Below are 20,805 nucleotides of genomic sequence, written 5' to 3'. Positions count from 1 at the left end.
GAAATGTCGGCTAGTTTTTCAAACGGTGTTTTCATGTTGAATTTACACTTACCAGCTGTGCAAACACAAGATGATAGGAACAGAAGTCACAAATGAGCCACACCTCAGAAAATGTATACTAAATTTAACACTTTGTAACTTGATTCCACATAAATACACTCACATTCCTTTTTACAGCATTAATTAATTGAAATAATGCTCCAGGCAAAAACCAAATTAATTCTGGGATTGACATGATGGAAAGTAGCTGATAAGCAAATCTGTATTTCCTTAGCTATCATAACAACCTTAACAAATTGCATTTAAATAGCAAGTTTACATATAACACTGTAACTAGAGCCATTGTTTAGCAGCGGTTCTTCATTGGAATGATAGAATAATTTCTGGGGACCTGGCCAAGAGAGTGTTCCCCACAGATTCTAGGGTCAAGCTTATGTTCCTGTAGTAGGCTGAATAATAGTCCCCAAAGATATTAGGTCTTAATCCCTGGAACACATGAACATTAATTTATATGGCAAAATCTTTGCAGCTGTGATTTAGTTCAAGGCTCTTGAGATGGGGAGATTGACTGGATTAGCAGAGCGGGATCCCAGTGTAATCACATGTATCCTAATAAGAGTGATGCAGAGGAGAAGGCTGTGTGAAGCCAGAGCAGAGAGGTTTGAGGATGCTGACCTTGAAGAGTGAAGTCATGTGGCCACAGGCCAAGGGGTGCTGTAGCCCCAGAAGCAGGAAGAAGCAGGGAGCAGATTTTCTCTGAGAGCCTCCCTCATGCCAACGTGATTTCAGCCTAGCGATAGGGACTTTGGACTTGTGGCCTGCAGAGCTGTAAGAGAAAGTGTGTTCTCAGCCCCTGGTTTGTAGTAATTTGTTACAGCAGCCACAGGAAACTAGTACAGTCCCTACAGTCTCTTCCTGAGGGTAAATCTGAGCAGAGGACTGGGGTGCTAGGGCAGACTTCATTGCAACAGTTGAGGCTTTTCACAGTCTCACTACATTCATTCCCTCCTGTAGGACACCTGGGGTCCTTATGCAAACGAACCATGTCTCATCTCCTACTAACACCCAGATGCACAGCTCAGACCCTCATTCGGGATCCTGTTAAACACACAAGCTGCTGTATTTAGGACACAGAGGTAAGGATAAGAGAATGTAACCCATACCCTTCCCCACCCCCCATAAGCCACTCAGTGTGGTTCTTTCATTTATTCGTTGGGTCACTTAGCAATTATTCTTATGAGCCTGCTCTGTGCCATGAACTGTGCACTTTCAGAAATTCAGCAATAATTTATCTTTCAGCTCTTTACATCTAAGCCAAAACTCAGCTGAATCTCGTTTAGTGCAAAGTTTACACGGAAAGGAGAAGTGCTTTTCCTGCTTAAAGAAAGGCCATTCCTAAAATCTAATCTCATTTAAAAATTGTCTCTGGTCATGTGGATGAATAGTGATTTGTTTCTTCTCCCACTCACTACATCAGGTGAACCAATCAACACAAACCTAGGATGTTGCCTGTGATGACAATATACACAGGCTTATCGGGTTTGCTTTTGTCACTAACTGATTTCAGAGGATGTTACTATCTGTATTTGTACTTTGAAAATGTCCATTGCATTTTAGAATAGGGACTTTAGAGATCTAAGGTGACATCACATTATTTTATGTCGTATGCTAACAGTATCAAGTGTAGGAGCATGTGTATTACTAAATTATAACAGGAATACGGTGAATTCAACAGACTGATTCTACTGAGATTTATCTATTAAGGTATAATTCAGATAGATCTTAAATGTTAAAATCCGTTGAGTTACTTTTGCAATATGTGCTCATTTTTGTACCTCCATGGATCTCTGTACTTGCTGAAAAGTCTGAGTATCTCTGGATCTTGACACTTTTACAGAGGGTGTCTTAGTGCCTGAAATAGTAGTTAAGAAGCCAGATACTGGAGGCAAAATATGGGAGTTCAAATCTCACCTCTGACCACTTATAAGATATGTAACCTTGGGCCTGACCTCACTTGGTTTTAGTATCCTTATATGAAAATATAAGAATTACAATAGTTCTTATCTCACAGGGACTTCGCAAGATTTTTCCGAGATATGCATGTAAAGTATATAGCATAATGTCTCTCACTAAGACAAGAAACAAGGTAACAATATCCCCATTCATCACTGTTTTTGACAAACCAGATTATAGAGCGTATACCAATAAAAGTAGCAGTGGCTGAGAAAAATAAAGAAATGGAGAAAAATAAGAAAATGTAAAAAAATTTTTTGACCTTTTTGGCAATAGATGAGAATTGAGTATGCAATACTTGACTTGAGGGCTTTAGGCTTTTTTGTGGGGGAAGCAGTGTCTATGAAGTTACCTAGGAAATATAAAGAAGGAGCCATCCTATTTTTTTTTTCTCCTTCCCTTTTTTTTTTTCTTTTTTCTTTTTGTTAAAAGGACAGAAACCTCCATGATACGGGAAGCTGATGGCACATGTCAATCCCTGCTCTATCCTTTGCTCTTAGTGGAGTGTCTCTCTAGGATGAACCTACATCAATTAGGATTAGTATTGGCTGCCAGTAACAAAGACCCAAATTACAGTAGCTCAAATAAGATAGACATTTATTTCTCTCTTGTGAACATGTAGGAGGTGGGCAGTTCAGGACTGACTGGCACCTCTGCTTCACAAAGTCCTTAGGGACTTGGACTCTTCCAACTCACTTTTCTGCTGTCTCTAGAGTGAGATTTTTGTCCTCAGGGTCCAACATGGTGGTTAGAATTCAAACCATCATACCCAAGTTCCAAGAAAGGAAGAAGGGATGGAGAAGAAAGGGACAAAGGGTATCTTAAGCTTTCTTTGAGAAAATTTACAGAAATGGCAGGACAGTTCCATCTATTTCGCATTGGTCAGCAACTAGAGACATGGTTACATCAAGCTGTGAAGGAAACCAAGATGTGGTCGTAAGTCTAGTTAAAAATTGGGGTTCTGTTATTATGGAGAAAGGAAAGTGCCATGGTAATTTCTTAAATCCCAGTTCTCAGTAAGTCATTATTTTAACCAGTACATGTTGGTCTAGCCTTCTTTGTATCAACATAAAGCTACCATTATGCAACGTAGAAGATATGGCTACCCACAGTTTCAAGTTGGTAATAAGAGAATCTAGCTTCCTTCCTTGATTCTGATAAGTCTTGAACTGCTCTTCTGAATTAAAGCTGAAGAACTGCTCTAATATTTGAGTTCTCACTACAAGTGAGGATTAGGAATCAGATGTAACTGGATTCAAATCCTAGCTCTTCCACTTAGTACCTGTGTGACTTGGAGCAGATTACTTAAGCTCTCAGAATTTCAGTTTCGTTTTCCTGTTACAGTCATAGCACCCATACCTAACAATTTTGTTAGGGTTGGATATCAATAGAGATGTTAAATACCTGGCATATGGGTGTAGTTGGTAGAATAAATGAGAACTTTTGTTCCCTTCTCTTTGAAGACACTGCTGGAAGCTGCTCTTCTGCTCTCTGACCATTTCTAGACTCCCAGCCTCCCAAGACATCTTTTCTTCCTGGTTTGGATGTTTTCCAACCAGTTCACCTAAAAGGGTAGCCCCAGCATATTCAGGGTCCATTGTCAACTGCAGGAATTGCCATGCTGTCATTGAAAGGAGGAAATGGACTACAGCCAGGAGCACATTCCATGGCGTGATGCTCACCCAGAAACATGCAGAACATACACAGCTATACCAAAGACTTCCATAAATATAAATGTTAATGTGCACAGGGAGAAGCATTTTATCTTTTTATGAGCAGGAGGTCATCATGGCTGAATCAAATTCCCTGGAATAGCTGGAACAAATGTGGTCCCTAAAGTAGTAAGGGATTCTAGATTGACCAAGGACCAGTGCTCTAGACTGAATATTTGTGTTCCCCAACATTCATGTTAAATCCATATATATTTGGAGGTGAGCCTTTGAGAGGTGCTTAGGTCATGAGAGTGCTTAGGTGGAGCCCTCATAATTTATAAAAAAAAAAAAAAAAGACTTCAGAGCGCTTCCTTCCCTGCCCTGTCATCTGAGGTGTAGGGTCATCTATGAACAAGGAAATGGGTCCTCACCAGACCTTGAATCTACTGGTGCCTTGATCTTGAACTTCCCAGCCTCCAGAACTATGAGAATTAACTGTGTGTTATTTATAAGCTACCCAGCTGAGGGGATTCTGCTACAGCAGCCAAAGCTGATTAAGACAAGCAGCCTCCTACCCAGCCTGGCTCCTGTGTTCTCTCCTCATCCTTGTCTTTGCTAACAACATGCCATTTTGTCTCCTTAGTCATGAGGCTCATTCCAGGTAATTTATTTTAATACTTACTATATTTGTTTCCTAGGGCTGCCATAACAAGGTGCTATAAATTGGGTGGCTTAAACAATAGGCATTTATTTTCTCACAGTTCTGGAGTCGAGAAGTCTAAAATCAAGGTATCAGTTGGACCATGCTCCCTCTGACACTGGAAAGTCATTCCTCGTTGCTGCCTAGTTTCTGATGATAGCTGGTAGCTGCAACACTCCAGTCTCTACCTTTGTTGTTTCATGGTGCTCTCCCTGTGTGTCTCTGAACTTTTCCTCTTATGAGGATTAGGTGCTAGCCTAGAGATCTCAGTTGGTTACATCTGCAAAAACCCTGTTTTCAAATGTGGTCACATTCACAGGTACTTAGAGTTAGGACTTTAACATATCTTTTTGGGGGACACAATTCAATCTGGAACACTTAATGTAAAATTTTGAGAAATTAAAAATAAATTAGAACAGATTCAAGGTTAACCCTATGCAAATTTCACTGACCTCTAGTTGCTTTCTGGTAGTCTTGATTAGCAGAAAAGAATGGGCTAGAGTCACATGCTATTGGCAGTGGAGAAGTTGAGGACCCTGGGTGAGCTTTGGAAGTGAGTGTTAAATGTGAATATTGCTATTACCAGGTTGATCCCAAAAGGTGGAAGGTTTTCCTCCTGCTTATGGGTGGAGATGGGATGTTCAAGGAAGATATGGCCAAGTAGTTGCATTGGTGGTCAAAGTCAGGAGCTGGGTTGTGCTAAGCTTGTGTGTGCATGTGCATGCATGTGTATGTGCACATAACTTTGTGAGTGACCATGTGCATGTGAATGACCATGACTGTGAAAGTTCATGTATGTGAGTAAATGTGTACATATGGGGTGAATGATTGTGTGTGTGTGTATGTGAAATTTCTAGAAGGCAATAATGGGAACCCTGGGATGTTAACAGCAGTTACGTGGGTGGGAAGAAAGGACCATCACAGGGGCAGAGCATCTAACTATAGGAAGTTAGAATGTGACTTTCTAATGAAAGGGAACACAGAAGATTATGTAAAATTAGAAACCTGAAAGTCTGTGCCAGGTCTATATCCAGTTGCCTTATGTTTCTCTTCCTCCATTATTTAGGATGAATGGCTATAGGCCAGATCCAATTGTAGTTTTTGCCTCTGATTTTTTTTTTTTAATGAGAAACAAACACTAGTATTTTTTATCCTGTCATATTTAGAAAACTATATCCCTTCCTCCCTCTTTCTTGATTCTACTCTAATATAAGAACCACCAAACAGATTGAGATCAGTCTTGCCAAGAAAGTTTTATTATAAAGATGAAAATGCACAGAGAAAAGTTTTAGTCTGAAAATACAAGGTAGTTAGATAGCTTAAAAAAAAAAGGAAATCTAAATTTTAATGCATGGGCACATTTTGGTGTAATTATTTTATTTGCCATTAGCATTAAGTCTCAATAAAAAGCTGTAGAGCAACCAAAAACCTATTTGGGAACTTAGTACCAATGAATGAGCCATTATCTCTACCTATCCCACTTACTCTCACTTTATTTTCAGTCCCTTTGATGTCACATTTAAAGAGTTTGAGTGTAATGAAATAATGCAGAAGAACAAGACAGAATGGAAAGTGAAACTAGCTTTGAAACTATTTTTCCTGGAAAAAAAAAAATGAAAGAATTCCCAAGAACAAGATACACCAACGGGAGATGAATATTTTCTATAAAATAAATATGAATCAGAATATGGTGCCCTCCACATGGAAGACACTAAATAAGAACTTGTTTATGATGATGGTGGTGGGCGTGGTGATTTGAGATTTGAGATCTGGAATAACTTGAACCAAAATGCATATTCATGTGGCTGATTGGGTTTCTCACAGATGGCCATAATAGGATGGCCTCAGTTAGATGGCCATCGCTTCCCACAATATGTTCTTACAGTGTGACTCTGACATACCTATATTATGTCAGAGTATGACCTTGACGTACATTGGTGTTATGTTTCCTCTCTCTCATCCTGGGCAGATCTTTGTAACTACTGTGCCCAACAGAATGTGACAGCAGTGGTACTGGATGACTTCCAAAGCTAGGACACAATATGTAATAGGGCTTCTATTTGGTGTTCTCTCTCTCTCTCTGATTGTTCTTAAAGCCCAGCCACCATTTTCTGAGAAGTACAGCCTACATGGAAAAGCTGTGTGTGGGTGTTCCAGCTGACAGTGCTAACCAGGCCCCAACTGATAGCCAGCTTCACTGCTAGACCATGGTTGAAGGAGCCTTCAGATGATTCCAGCCTCCAGCCTACAAGCCTTCCAGCTGAGGCTCCAGAACCAGTGACCTGTCTGAATTTCTGACTCACAGGAAATGGGAAAGACAATAAATAATTATTGTTTTAAATCATTATTTCTGGGAGGTAATTTGTTAGGCAGCAGTCACATTCTTCCTAAGAGAATTCACAGATACTACCAGATCACCGACACAGGGAGCTGAGAGATTCTGCTTTTTGTGGCATTGTCTTGCTTGGGTACAAGGGCTTTCTCTCTGTCCTGGGTGTTACTTCTTGACCCAAGTTCCTGTCCTTGCTGGCCTCAGCCACGAGGCTCTCATAGGCTCTTCAAACTGATGCCTCAAAGTTATGGTTAGGGTTCCATAGTCCACTATTCAAATTTTTATTGTGTGGTCACATAATATACTTGTTTTGAATTTTGGCTGTATGGATTAATGCTTTCCAACCTTTAATGTGCATACAAATCACCTAGGGATCTTGTTAAAATGTAAGTTCTGATTCAGTAACTGTGGGGTGGGACCCAAGAGTCCGTTTTTCTAACAAGCTTCCAGGTACTTCTGCTGCTGCTGATCTGTGGACCACACTGTGAATCAAGAGTGTAGAAGGCTGTATGGACAAAACAGACTTTTGTATGATTGGTCCCCAAGGAAAGAACCAGGGATAATATTATCATTGATCATCTGTGTGATAAGACCCTACCTAGGTGTTCTGTATACATCAATTTTAGTCCTCATAACGCTCATGCAAGGTGTAAATATTATCTCCACATTGACTATGTAGAAACTAAGGTTCATAGAGGTTAGGTAAGCAAGCAGAGCCCGGACTCAACAAAAACTTTGTCTTTGCCATTGTGTGGTCCATCTTTCATGCTTCCTAAGCCTATGATTGGTTTGCTGGTTATCATTTTATTTTGAATAAAGATACTTTTGTAATGGGTCTGTGCAATAGAACTTTCTGTGATGACAAAAATGTTCTATATCTGTTCTGTCAAATATGGTAACCACATGTGGCTATTGAGAATTAAAATGTGGCTAGTGTAATTGAAAAACTAAAATTTTCATTAAATTTGATTTTAATTAAAAATGTAAATATATATAGCTGTTGGCCAAGAAAAGTGACTAATTGCTGTTGGCTACTGTATAGGGCAGCACAGCTTTATAGAAAGGGTCCTACGGTCGTTGAGTTTGAAAGGTGACTTGGATTTGCACTGTAATGTATGTGCCATGACCACCCCTGCTTGTGAGACATTTTAAGCACTTAATACAGTGCTCATAACTTTCATCCATAATCTTTACTTCTATCTTCTTCCCTTTCGTAAATCACATTGCATCAAACGACTTCTTCCTTTTGGACTCACATCATTTAAACAGAAGTTTTAAACACGGTACAAATACTGAAGGCTACAAAGAGGAGGAAATGCCTATTCAGGAAGGGGGAGGATTTGATGCTGGGAGTCCCTATGAGGCTGGAATAGCAAGTGGAAACCACGATTGCATTCTTTGAAGATTTGGGAAAAGAGTGGAAAAGATGTGTTCAGATTCTTTATTTTTCTCCTGGGCCTTATACCAATTAGAACGCTTTCAGGTACAAGGAAAAGAAACCTTGATTCAGATTGCTCTAAACAAAGAAGTGTATAATTTCACATAGTTGGAAGTCCAAGGCAGAGCAGACTTCAGAGTCTTTTGACACAGTTGCTCCCCAGTGTCTTAAAAGACCTGTGTTCTCACCGTCGCTCTTCCCTTTCACCTTTAATGCTGGCTTCCTCATCATGCAGGCAGCAAGGTGGCCACAACTGTTCTGGGCAGTATATCCAGGCATGGAAATTTGCAGAGGAAGGGGGAAACTTTCTCTTCCTGCTGCTTTCTTGGAAGATTGAAAAATTTCTCCAGAAGTGCTCAGATTTCCCCTCATGTTTCTTTGGCTGGAATTTGGTCACATAACCACTTATGACCTCTTCCTTATACCAGTCAGGTCCACTCCTGGGGCTGGGAGTGAGGTCAGCTTTTTCTAAATACATGGATCCCTAAACAAAATTGGGTTTCTATTAGAAGGAGAGAAGGGGGAGGCAACCCCATTGTCCACTATAAGACCAAGCCTCCAACGGAGGTTGGGATAGGGAGCTAGTGAAACATCTAGTTTGATAAAGAACCAGAGAATATCAGGCAGGGTTAGTGGCCTGTTTCTCTGATCATGACCATGGGTGGCTCCACATTTGTCTCAGTGCCACATCCACTGCTTTTTTGGACTGAAAGCATCTGTGGAGTCTAGGCCGATGGACCTGTTCTGGGGCTGCTGATTCCCCATGGCCTAGGCAGGGCACACAGGGACCCAGGGTTCCCATGTGCCCTGGTGAAGGCCAAAGAAGGGCCAGAGAGGTACTGAGAGATCCTGTGGCCCAGCAGAGGCCCGACGAATATCAGCAGCAAGTGTAATGTACCCTGCACAGAGTTCAAAAAGGGATGTCCTTTTCATACATAGGACTCTTCTTGTCTCTAAGTATATTTCCAAGTTTTGTGTCTCACCCTACCATCCTGGGGCTGATGTTTGCCAATCTCTAAGATAACTTCATGGTGTCAGGGGACTGCTTTTGCCTATGCCTGGGTTCTTGATTCTTGTTACATTTAGAGAACATCAATGTGGCTCAACTTGTGCCTTTAGGGATTCATTCCCAGACCTCTGTGTGAAGGCAGAGGCTTGGGAACAATGTGATTTGCTTATCCTTTTCTCCACTTAAAAACCTAAAAAATGTTTACTGAAATACTGGCAAATAACATCAGCATCATATGTTTTCCGCTTAAAGAGATCATTTCCTTGAGTCACATTCTCTGATTTTACTGTTCTTCAAATTCACTTGGATTATTCTAGAGCTCTCAGAGTAAGACATCCAAGATGGCTGACACCGGCCCTGTGCTGCTTCACTTCTTTATCTCCTAGGTGGGTGGCATTCACAACTTTACATATTGGAACAAGAAAGGAGCCTAGCCTTGAGCCGATCTCTGTGCATTCAGGCTGGAACCACTTACTGCTATGGCTATGAAATCGCTCCTGTCTTGGGCACTGGAAATCCCCAGAGCTGAACCTCTCTACAGCCTTTCCTGAATTGCTGCATGGTTTCCTTAGGCTTCCTTCCTTCCTTGCTCCTTAAAAATTCTGTTTGTGGAGTTACCTTTTTTTTTTTTTTAAGATTTTATTTATTCATTTGACAGAGAGAGAGAGACAGTGAGAGAGGGAACACAAGCAGGAGGAGTGGGAGAGGGAGAAGCAGGCTTCCCGCTGAGCAGGGAGCCTGATGTGGGGCTCGATCCCAGGACCCTGGGATCATGACCCGAGCCAAAGGCAGCCACTTAACCGACTGAGCCACCCAGGTGCCCCACCTTATTTATTTATTTTTTTAAATATTAATTCATGTCCTGTCCCGAATTCCTCCTTGGCTTCCTGAATTCAGCATTTGGTTTATGCTCTCACATTCCATGCCACTGTACCCACGTATCTCTGCCAAATATATCTCTCCACCTGACAGATCCTGTTGGCTGAGAACACTGCCACACCACTCCCTGCGTGTCCTTCCCTTTTCCTTGGTTCTACATCCCTTTGTAACACAATGGACCATCGGGTTTAGAAAAGTCTTAACTGGGGGCGCCTGGGTGGCTCAGTCGTTAAGCGTCTGCCTTCGGCTCAGGTCGTGATCCCGGGGTCCTGGGATCGAGCCCCGCATCGGGCTGCCTGCTCCGCGGGAGGCCTGCTTCTCCCTCTCCCCCTCCCCCTGCTTGTGTTCCCTCTCTCACTGTCTCTCTCTCTCTGTTGAAAAATAAATAAAATCTTAAAAAAAAAAAAAGTCTTAACTGAACCCTGATGGATGACCCAAGTCTTTTTCCAAAGGTGATTCCCTCACTAGAACCAGATGGCTGTATCAGGACTGCCTGTGGAGTTTTGGGAAAATGCATCTTTCTAGGTCCATGTCCTGACTACTGAATAAAACACCTGGGGTGGGAGTAGGGGAAGGGGACAGGAGAGTGAGTCTATTTTTGACATACACTTCCTAGGTGATACTGCCGACCTAGGCGTGGGAAGCACTAGTTTGGTGCCTCCTTAGTTCTCATGTGGCTCTCTGATTCCCATGTTGAAATCGCTCTTGCAATGGTCATAAGTTAGGAACTGAAGGGCCTACATGGTGCCTTGGGGATAATAGGGGTGAGAGAGAGGATTCACCTACAAGCCAGACCGTGAGTCCAGGCACTCTGAACAGCCACTCACAGGGGTCAGCAATAAGGCTGCAGACATTTTGTTTGTTTGTTTGAGGGATAGGTATTCAGGAATTTGGGTTAATGATAATGCCTAGGATTTTGTCATGGTTTGAACAGTTCTTAGGTAACGTTAACTCAATTATCCTTATTGTCAACAAACATCCTTTGAGTGTCAACCATGTACGGGACACTGGGGCTTGGTGCTGGACACTCAAAAAATAATTCAACACCTTCACCTAGAGTTGGGAAAGAGCACACAGGCTTTAGAAGATGTGCTGAAATTTATTTTCCAAGGAAAATTGGAATGTACTTGTTTCAGGTCTGTTTTCTTCTTAACTCACTCATTTAAGGATTCCTAGGGGTTGTGATATACCAGGAGCTGTGCTAAGCCAAGGGTGGTGTAGAGTGGTAAAGGATACAGAGATAGGAAGAGATGGTCCCAGTGTAACAGGGAGCAGTATAACTCCCACACAGTGTAGTTAGAGCTAAACAGAAATCATACTAATCTCTGCGGGGGCCCAGAGAAGCAGCTCTTTTACCGTGGTGTTTAGAACACTGGTTGCTTATATCTGCCTAAGAATGAACTATGTACCTGGGAGTGCTCCAGGCACTTGAAATGATCTCATTTAATATAATTTATCATTTTCTGGGATCCTTTTAGGTAAATATTCTTACCCCAATTTTATGATCATATGGATTCTCCCTGGATGGTAACTGAAGCTTCTTTGAAAGGAGATAAAATACTATCCCTGTAACATACCTGGTATTCATATGAATGTGCTGATTTGCATAAGAGGGTCCAAGGTTTAAGAAGGACTTGAACTCTTAGGTGGGAACAGTGGGAGAACCTTTGGGAGAGAAGTCCTAAAGGGGTGGAGGTGGCCCACTGGGTTTGTCCAATTAAAGGTTTGTTCAAGTTTTAAGGTTTGGAGATTTCTGGATACAAGTGTGCCCTGTATTTCCAATCCATCAGTATCTGGGGAAGAAGAGCTATCAAACTTTGGGATCCAATCAGTGTTGTTGCATCATTTTGCGAAATCCTTGACAGACCAAAACATGTATGATGAGAACTTCCTCTCTTGTTCTAAAAAGAACTGTTAAGACATGGTAGTGGTGGTGCCCAAAGGCTTGAGCAAGGAGGATCAAGATGGTGGCAGGGTGGTGGATTTTCCTCCTGACTGGCAGCGAATCTGCCCCAACTGGCAAGGAAAGTCAGTCACCTTTAGGTAACTGATATGACTGTGTCATTAACAATGAGGACAAAATTCCAGCCTCCACATGCACTCCGTGCATCAGCTGGGTCTGGATTTAGAATCCGTATTCAACAATCTTCCTTAGCAGTTCCCAAAAATACTTGGGGTGAGGGGATCTGTTAAAACAAAACAAAACAAGATGAAACAAAAAACAAAACAAAACCATGAAACCAGAACTGAATTTGCCTTTAAACTGGCTGGGGGAGGGACAGGGTGGTCAAGCCAGTGAGAGTCAGGGATTGGTAAGTGCCTAGATTTTTATTCCTAGTGTAGTGGAGCTTTTTGAGCTGCCTACAGATGAGAAAACTGAAGATTATTCATTTCTCGTGGTCATGGAACCAGGACACAGCAGAGCCAGGATTCAAACCCAGACTCTTTGAACTACAGATATATTCCTCTTGTGAGGTGACCTTTGAATAGAGGCTTTATAAGTGGGAAGGGAGCCTTTAGGTCATTCCAGAGACCGTTGCAGCCAAGTATGCAAAGACCTAAAGGTTGAAACAACCAGGGTGTTTGGGAGGCTAGGCCACATAATTTGTAATTCAGCGAGACTGACCATTGACTTCATAGAGGAAATGATAATAGGTGAGCCTGAAAAGACACGTTGGGGTGGATTGTGCAGACTCTGTGTGCCTTGCTAAGGTGCAACATCTAGACCTCTCTTAACCCATCCTCCTGATTTTTGATAAATACAAAAATCTAATTTCCTCCTTTATAGTTACTTCAAATATCAACTACAATAAATATGTTGACAAAAAATCACAGCAATGGAAATTTTTACAATGCAGATTTCTAAATGACTATGTTCTTGAGTTCATTTACTATTTTCTATCTCTGTTGCCTAGAGGTAGACCTTTAGAGTTAGGGAGATCAGGATGAGGCCATTACAACTCCACAAAAGCAGTGCAGAAGGAGAAAGAACAGATTCAAGAACCATTTCAGAGAAAGAATTGAGAAGAGCTCTCACAGGAGAGAACTACTGGATTTTTAAGCTGCCTTAATTACTGAGGACTTATGCTTTGAACGAGGAAGCCGCCATATTCCAACTCTGCATAGACATTGGAATTTGATTCTAAGTTCAGGAGTGACTCAAAGAAGTGAATTTTAGACTCCGCTTTTCACAACATCAATGTAAATGGGTGTTTTGTGTCAAAATGAAAGAATCTATGACTTCAGTGATTTCTCCCTCAGAGCAACCATTTACTTTGCCTCATGCATATCAATTATCATCCTCATTTTATAGAGAAGGGAATGGGGCCTCCAAAACGAGACCATACAGCTGGTTTAAGTGGTGGAGTTGGAATTGGAACTCAGGCCTATTTCATGTCATAGTTATTCTGAGTGTGTGTGGATTGGATGCAGGGCTCAGAGCTCAGGGGCTTACACAGTGAGCTGGAGCGTGGTCATATCCTCACTCACCCCCAGGCAGAGATAAGGGCAGTGCCGGGCAGCCAATGCCTCCTGGAGTCGGGTCGTATCATGCCTGTAAGGAGACCTTTATTCTGTGCCAGAGGAGGCCCCTGTAGTCCTTTGACTTGAAAAAGAGAAGGCAAAACATTCTCTGAAGCTTGTCCCCAGTGCTGCCCAACTCAGATCCAGATGGAATATAGAATGGGTCCAGGTGCACATAGGGCCAGGAATAGAGTCTCAGAGAAAAGGAGAGAGATTCATCTAATACCTCTGGCTCAGGGGTCCCAGCCTTTAAATGACCTTGACTCTTCCCTACCTGGGTTTATATTAAATCCCTTGTATTTAATTTGTTGCACTTTTATTTCTTAAAGTTATTATTTAAATCTGAAAAATATTTTTCATGTTTTTGCTTTAAGAATTCAGACATCATAAAAGCTGGGGCAGCTTTTAAATGTTTAACAACAGGCTGCAACTGTGAAAGAAACAAGTTGTAAATGGCATTTAAACACAAATTGAATTCATTTCTCCCAACCGCTAAGGACTTCTGCCTGCTAACCACAGGATACAGTTCACCTTATCATCTATGGAAGCCTTTTTACTTGTCATGGATTCTGGGGGAAGAAAATACAGGCTGTGTTCTTATCTAATGTAGTTGTTTTAAACTGAATAAATGGCCTTCTAAAAGCCACTTTTGGATTGTTTCTCATTGGCCTACAACTTAAATTACTAAGGTTTAAAAGTGCACGAAGATAGTACAAAGGCCCTTGGCTACTGTCAAACTCTATTCTCCATGTATTTGGCACCTAAGTCTAGGTCAGACAAGTCCCAGCTGTAATTTGATAATGGCCAACCTCGGCATTGTGATATATGGCCCTAGAAATGAGGAAGAGAAAAGCCATCTCAGAAAGAGTTGAAATTTGTAACCGCTTAACTGGCAAAAGCTGAATAGAGTAATGGTAGAACAATGAATCCACATTTCTTTGGAAGAGGAAACTAAGTAAGAATGGAACAATCTATAAATGTGGGAGGGGAGTAGGTAGTGAATCTCCCAAGGTTAACCGCAATGGCAGTACTTGTTTTCCCGAGTTGGAAAAAACCAAAGTTCTGCACCACCCAAAATGAAGTCAGACCAAGCCCATCATGTTTTAAATATGTGGTGATGCTTTCTTTAGAAAGGGCCCCTGAAGAAGACATAAGAAAGAACAGTTCTGCCCGCAGGCCCGGTCGAACGCTGGCTTTGACAGCTCCTGTGGGCTTTTATGTGGCTATTTACTCTGAATAAATAATGGAACCACATTCTCATACAAGGACTGCTAATTCTGCAGCCTCTTGAGATCCAGAAGTTACCAAAAAACCAAACCGTGTACTTACATGTGCAAGGGGGTCTGGAACTCCAACAAGAAGCTTGCGTCCCTCTCAGGCTAGCTAACATCACGAGTCTGTTCCATTTGCGTTTAGAGTGTTCTGTTGTTCATTGGCTGGTAGGTTGTGTCTTCCTCAGTTATATTTGAAGGTGGTGATGGGGGAATGGAGTATTTGGGTAGGTTTGTAGGAAAAAGGTTGATGGTGACCTCTGTCTTTCACATGAATCTAGTTGCACCGTTGAGTTTCCAAAGAGATGTCTTGTCAGTGATTTAGGGGGTAGAGGGAATTAGCAATTGACTTTTCCTTCTCACTGGATGATGCTATGGGAATAAGTGCTAAATAGCCAAGGGAAAGGGCCAACTACTCTCCTCTTCAAGTGGGACTGTAAAATTTCTCACCTTGTGGCTACCCAAGGCGTTGAGGTGGTTCACTGTCATGAGGGAGGGAAGTGAAATTAAATGCATATCCCTTTTTTTGCTGACCTCTTAAGACTGCATTTATCTCTCATTGCCAAACTCCCCAGGCCCACAGAGAGCCCTCTCTCACTACTAAGCCTTTTGGGAATTGAACTCCAGGCCAATGATAATTAATGGAAGAAAAGAATAGAAAGGAGGAAAAACAAGTGGGTCTTCACTTTAACAGTGGTCAGTCTTCCACTTGAAAATATATACTGTGGTTACTATATAGAATGCATAAAATTTCATTCATTAAATTGGGTGCACATTTTTATCTTGACCTATTTGTAGCCTTTCAAGTGGTTCTTTTTACTTAGATGCTATGGAACAGAAGATTTTTTAAAGTTTCTTTATTTGTGACTATTGTCTGCAGAACCACAAATACGCAAAAGGTGGACTAGTAGTTTCCTAAGTACCTGCCTGCTGATGACTCCTTACCCTCATCGTAGCTCCGTGAGGGAGGCCCTAGGTCTTTGTCACTGTTGTATACCCAGGGCTTTGTGCATGGGAGACACTCAACAGATAGCAAATGAGTGAATGAACGACAAAGACAATAAAGAGTTAGAAATTGAGCGCTATAGTAACAAATGCTCTAAATAAGCAAAATTACCATGTGCATCCATAATAGTGACATTAGGGTGAAAAATACTTTTTACTGTTTACATGAAGATTCAGTTTTAGGAATGTGATGGCAAGAAGAGGTAAGGGTCAAAGTATTTGGTGAAGCTACAACATCCAAGGACTGACACACAAAAGTAATAAGTAGTCAGTGGCAGGGTTAATTTTTAAAGCCTCTAATTAGTCATTTGCAAGGAGAGTTAAAAAAAAAAAAAAGAGCTGGGAAGCATCAGCTGGTTTTTTTGCACCATCTCTTTATAACTCATTTGCTTTAAGTAACTCAGTCCTTTAGTGTGACACTGACCTTTTAAAGCCACTAAATTGGCAATATATTTCCCCTCCCCAGACTAATCATTTATTCTTTGATTCATTACATATTTTTAAAATGCATATTCTAGATCACTGTGTTAGCACTGCAGAATAGAAAAAAGATTGTACACACAGTCCTTACTTTCGTTACTTACAACCTGTGTTAGTCTGTTCAGGCTACTATAGCAAAATACCATAGACTGGGTGGCTTGTTAACAATAGAAATTTATGTCTCACAGTTTTGGAGACTGGAAGTCCTAGATTAGGGTTCCAGCATAGTCAGGTGAGGGCCCTCTTCTGGGTTTCAGGTTGCTGACTTTTCATTGTGTCCTCACGTGGCAGAAGGGGCCAGGGTGTACCCTAGAGATACCTCGGTAAGGGCACTAATTCCTTTGGTGAGAACTTAGGCGTCGACCTTATCACCTTTCAAAGATCCTATCTCTTAATACCATCACCTTGGGGGTTAGGTTTTAACATATGAATTTTGGGGGTACACATTCATATCATCGTATAACCTAATTGGGGAGGAAGGATATAAGCCCGTGAAAAACTAAGGTGATCGACAATGGAAATGGCAATACATAAAAATATTTGGAAGTCAGTATGTGATCAGAAACCTGAAGGAAAGTTATCCTTCTTTTAGGAGCCATCACTTCCCCATCCTGATCCACAGGATTACTACAGAAGCCATGTTCCCATAGTGTGAACCCACTTGCCTGGCCAAAGTTGAATGGACCAAGGGTGGCACCTGACCATGCTGGACCAATCAGATCCTCTTCTAGGGATTTGGAATTGGGCATAAGATGCCAATTTAGTTTGGTTATCCGCCTTTGTAGAAGAGATGTAAACATTGGTAGTGGCTATTTTCCATCATGACAAAGCAAAGAAAGTCATTTGCACTATGGAACAAGAATGAAGTAAACATGAGGAGAGAAGCAAAGATAAGGGAAGATGAGAAGGGCCTCTGGTTCTGTCATGGGCTCTAGTCCTTATTTGGAGATTCACTTTTCTCCCTGTCTTGCCACCCATGAGACATTTTTGTATCCATTTAAGGGTGCACTTCTACTTGCTCCTGCAGAAAACAATTTCATCTTTAACAAGGTGACTGGTTGATCTGACGTCTGGCTGGCTTGTTTCATTGGAAATCCAGGAAGTTCCTGGTCCAAATTGAGGACACTTTCCTAATCCCCCTCTTCTTTCTGCCATGTGTGTCCACTAACACCTCTCATTTCATACCATCTCAGAGGTTGGGTTCTCCAACTACCCGTGGGTCTATTGCTACCCTTTCTTTCAGCCTCCAAAGTGGACAAGTGCTTCAAATATTTCATCTTATTTAATTCTTACAGTAACCCTTTTTGAGGTAAATACTGTTAACTCCATTTTGCAGATAACTCTGATGCACAAAGAAATTGACCAATTTACCTACCATCACAGAACTGATACGTGATAGAGCCATGATGTGAACAGAAGCAGCGGGACTTCTGTGCACCTGCTCCCAGCGCTAAGCTCCTCCCCTTTCTGCTGTTACAGCAGAGGGAGCATCACGTAGAATGATCTTTTCTTCAGCACTTTAAACTGTTAGGATGGTTCTATTCCCCCCATTCTATATATTAATGTCAGAAAACATAAACCTCATTGCAAACACGAGGTTGGTGCTTACTGGTCCTTCTCCTCTTGCCAGGCACGCTGGAAGTCTAAATTCCCTACTCTCGCTTGAGGTTAAGGTGGAGACAGTGCTGCATACTGGCCAATGGTATGGGGCAAAAGATGACATATGTTCCTTCCAAGCCTGGACATAAACTTCTCTAGACAGTTCTCTTTGCTCTTTTTCTCCTTTGATGTGTATAAGGAGTCCATATTCTATGGATGACTGTGGCACAAGCTACGAGGAGACTAGATCTTTGAGTCATTCCATGGAGGTGAACTATCTAGGAGAACCATCCAACCCTCACAGACTGACATGAGCAGTAAATAAATGGTTGTGGTGAACTACCACAGTTTAGGGTGGTTTGTTACCGAAGCTGCTGGCTTTCCCTTATTGATCCACCTCCTGAATTCCAACAGTTAGGTGAGCATGCTGGCAGCCAAGAAGGTAGGCACTTGGGTAGACATACCAAGATTGTTTTTATAGAAGCTTCATCCTTTAAGAAATCTGATTTATGGTGTTAATGAAAGAAAGTATTGGTAATATTCTCAAAAAGCACTCAGCCCAGTGCTTCTGTGGTTGTTAAGAGGACAGTGCCACGGGAGTCTTTGCCATAGTTGATGGAGTCAGTCTTGCTGTGGCTCCATCAGAACATTCCCTGGGCAGTGGGATCAGCTCTTTGCTTACGCAGGGACAGAGACTTCAGTCAGAATTGGGAAGTTATATTTCGGTATGGGATGCTCAGGGACTCAGGTCCAAGTTACATAGAGGCTGCATTTAGTTGCTTTTTAACAGCAGTGGAGCATGATAGAAGGTTTTTTTGTTTTGGGTTTTTTTTTTTCCGACTTACAGTGTGACCATTCAGTCTCCTTGAACCCATCCCTGTAAGGACTTTCTCCATTCCTTCCGATTAGAAAGGGGAGTCACTGTTGTCCACATGGAAAACTTCTGGGGCTTGGGTGAATAAAGGAAGGTGTGACCAAGTGGAGTTGACTAAGAATTAACCCTTGGTGTTTGCACGTCACCTATTGGAACTGTAGAATAAAAACTGTTGCCTTATGTTAGGAAGTCCACGTTGGAAGCTGACAGAGTCTTTTGGGGGAAGCAGTTGAAAATGTGTTAAGAGTTGCTAAGTTTAATTTTAATCTTATCATTAAGTCAAAGGTCAAGGTTTTATTTCAAATTAAATTTATCATGAAATTAGGAAAATGGGCTTGCCACATTTCTCAATGATCTCCACAATCCCTGTATGGTTTTATCATCTTGCCAATGAACCTTCCGACTTTGCCAGTGCACAAGGCTCTCTGCCTGACCACATAAAGGTAAAGAGGTAAAGACACAAGGGCTAAAATCTCTGCTTTTGTTCTATTCTTACAGTTTAAATTAAATGACCTAAGAATATCCACCATTTCTTCAAAATACACTGGGCTGCCAAGAGATGGCTGCATTAAGATTCAAGGACATGAGCTTTGGAGATGTCATGCTTAAAATAATCTGTGGCTATTGTTTTTCTAGGTTATTGTTTATTCAACTAATAATTCCCGAGTGCCTCAGTGTTCTGTGCACTAAGTGCAACAGAACTGCTACCTACCATCTGGTGGGGTAGGTATTTACAATCTGTTGCCACCTCTGCTAGAGCAAAGCCAATTTTAATACAGTAGGAGATGGAATTCAGAGGCTGGCACATAGTGGGTGCTCAGAATGCTTGTTGAATGGACACATGAGCCCATTATGGAATCTGAGAAATTCTAGGTGAGCAGCAACATAGCATCACCTCTGCTTTACTTCAATCTGTGTCCCTGTGAAAAGGATTGGCTTTCCCACTTCGAAAAGGAAAATCCTTGTTTCTATAATGTATTTGTGCAACGAACATTTATTGAGTGGCTATTTTGTGGTGGATGCAGCGCTGGTCTAGGAGACACCGAGGCTCTGACCTCTCCTTCCAGCAGCAGCATACTGGTTGACCCACCCTTTATTGACCTGGCAAGTTACGTAATTCTCAGTTAAGCGCTGCTGCCTTTGAAAATGGGCTCCTTTCTTTTCACCCTCAATTATGCCAGGAGAGGAGAGAGGGAGGCAGCTGATTGGTATGAATGTCAGGGCCATAATAAACCTTGATTTACTTAAGAGTACGTGGAATGAAATAAATAGAGTGTTAACCAACATTTTCTTTGAAATGAGGTTGGGAAGGATTAGCTTAGGGGAGGGCACCGTTAGAAAGAGAAGAGCCATTAATCACTGTCCCGAAATAATCCAAGTTGAATATCTTATTGTTTAATTATTTTTAATCTTTTGGAAATACAGAGCCGCCCTAGGGTGTTTTCTTTTCTCTGTCCCTCCTACAGAGCAGCCTGCTCTGGGAGCTGAAGTCCTCCTGTGTATTCCTTGAACTGGATCCAAATTCATTACAGATAGACTGTGTCTTGGATGGAGATGATGAAGCTAGTGAAGAGGAGGGGGCAAGAGGGCGAGCAAGCAAGCCACGGTAAGTAGCTAGGGCTAGTTGTAAAAGTTGAAAGGTGATCTTTGACCTTCTCATGACTCATAAAGCACTTTATGCCTCCCACCCCTTGGTCAAGAATTTTCCAGCTCAACAAAAGGGCTTTTAGCTCAAATGCCACTTTAACCTAGCTTCACAAGGATGACTTATTTTAGTTTCTGTGTTGACCAAGTAAAGTTCTTCACTTTGACTACCTAATAGCCCACCACCTTGGTTGATCCTGTCTGTTTGCCAGGTCGTGCACTTTGTCCAGGCATGGAACAAGGTGGGCGAGGTTTTATTTCTCAGTCGTGGGAAATGGATCATAAGATGTCTGATTTAGGTACATGGATAGATTAGAGACACCAATATGCAAAATAGAGGAGAATTTCCAGTCAAGAGTCATTCCAAGTTGTCAACCCTTACAAGTC

General features: G+C 41.8%; 1 long non-coding RNA gene across 1 annotated transcript in view; it reads left to right on the top strand.

Moving 5' to 3' along the window:
* The first annotated feature begins 1,049 nt into the window (after positions 1–1,049).
* LOC118016864 overlaps positions 1,050–20,805 on the top strand; it is a 33,774-nt gene continuing 14,018 nt past the window's right edge. The window contains exons 1-2 of the long non-coding RNA XR_004680950.1: positions 1,050–1,136; positions 20,241–20,380. This is a non-coding gene — a long non-coding RNA (uncharacterized LOC118016864). The remainder of the gene's footprint in view (positions 1,137–20,240; positions 20,381–20,805) is intronic.

Source organism: Mirounga leonina, unplaced genomic scaffold (assembly GCF_011800145.1).
Source record: "Mirounga leonina isolate KUSES-001 unplaced genomic scaffold, KU_Mleo_1.0 Mir_168, whole genome shotgun sequence".
In the NCBI taxonomy this organism is placed as follows: Eukaryota; Metazoa; Chordata; class Mammalia; order Carnivora; family Phocidae; genus Mirounga; species Mirounga leonina.
Note: the sequence above shows the minus strand (reverse complement) of the source record. Positions and strands in the feature narration are given on the sequence as shown.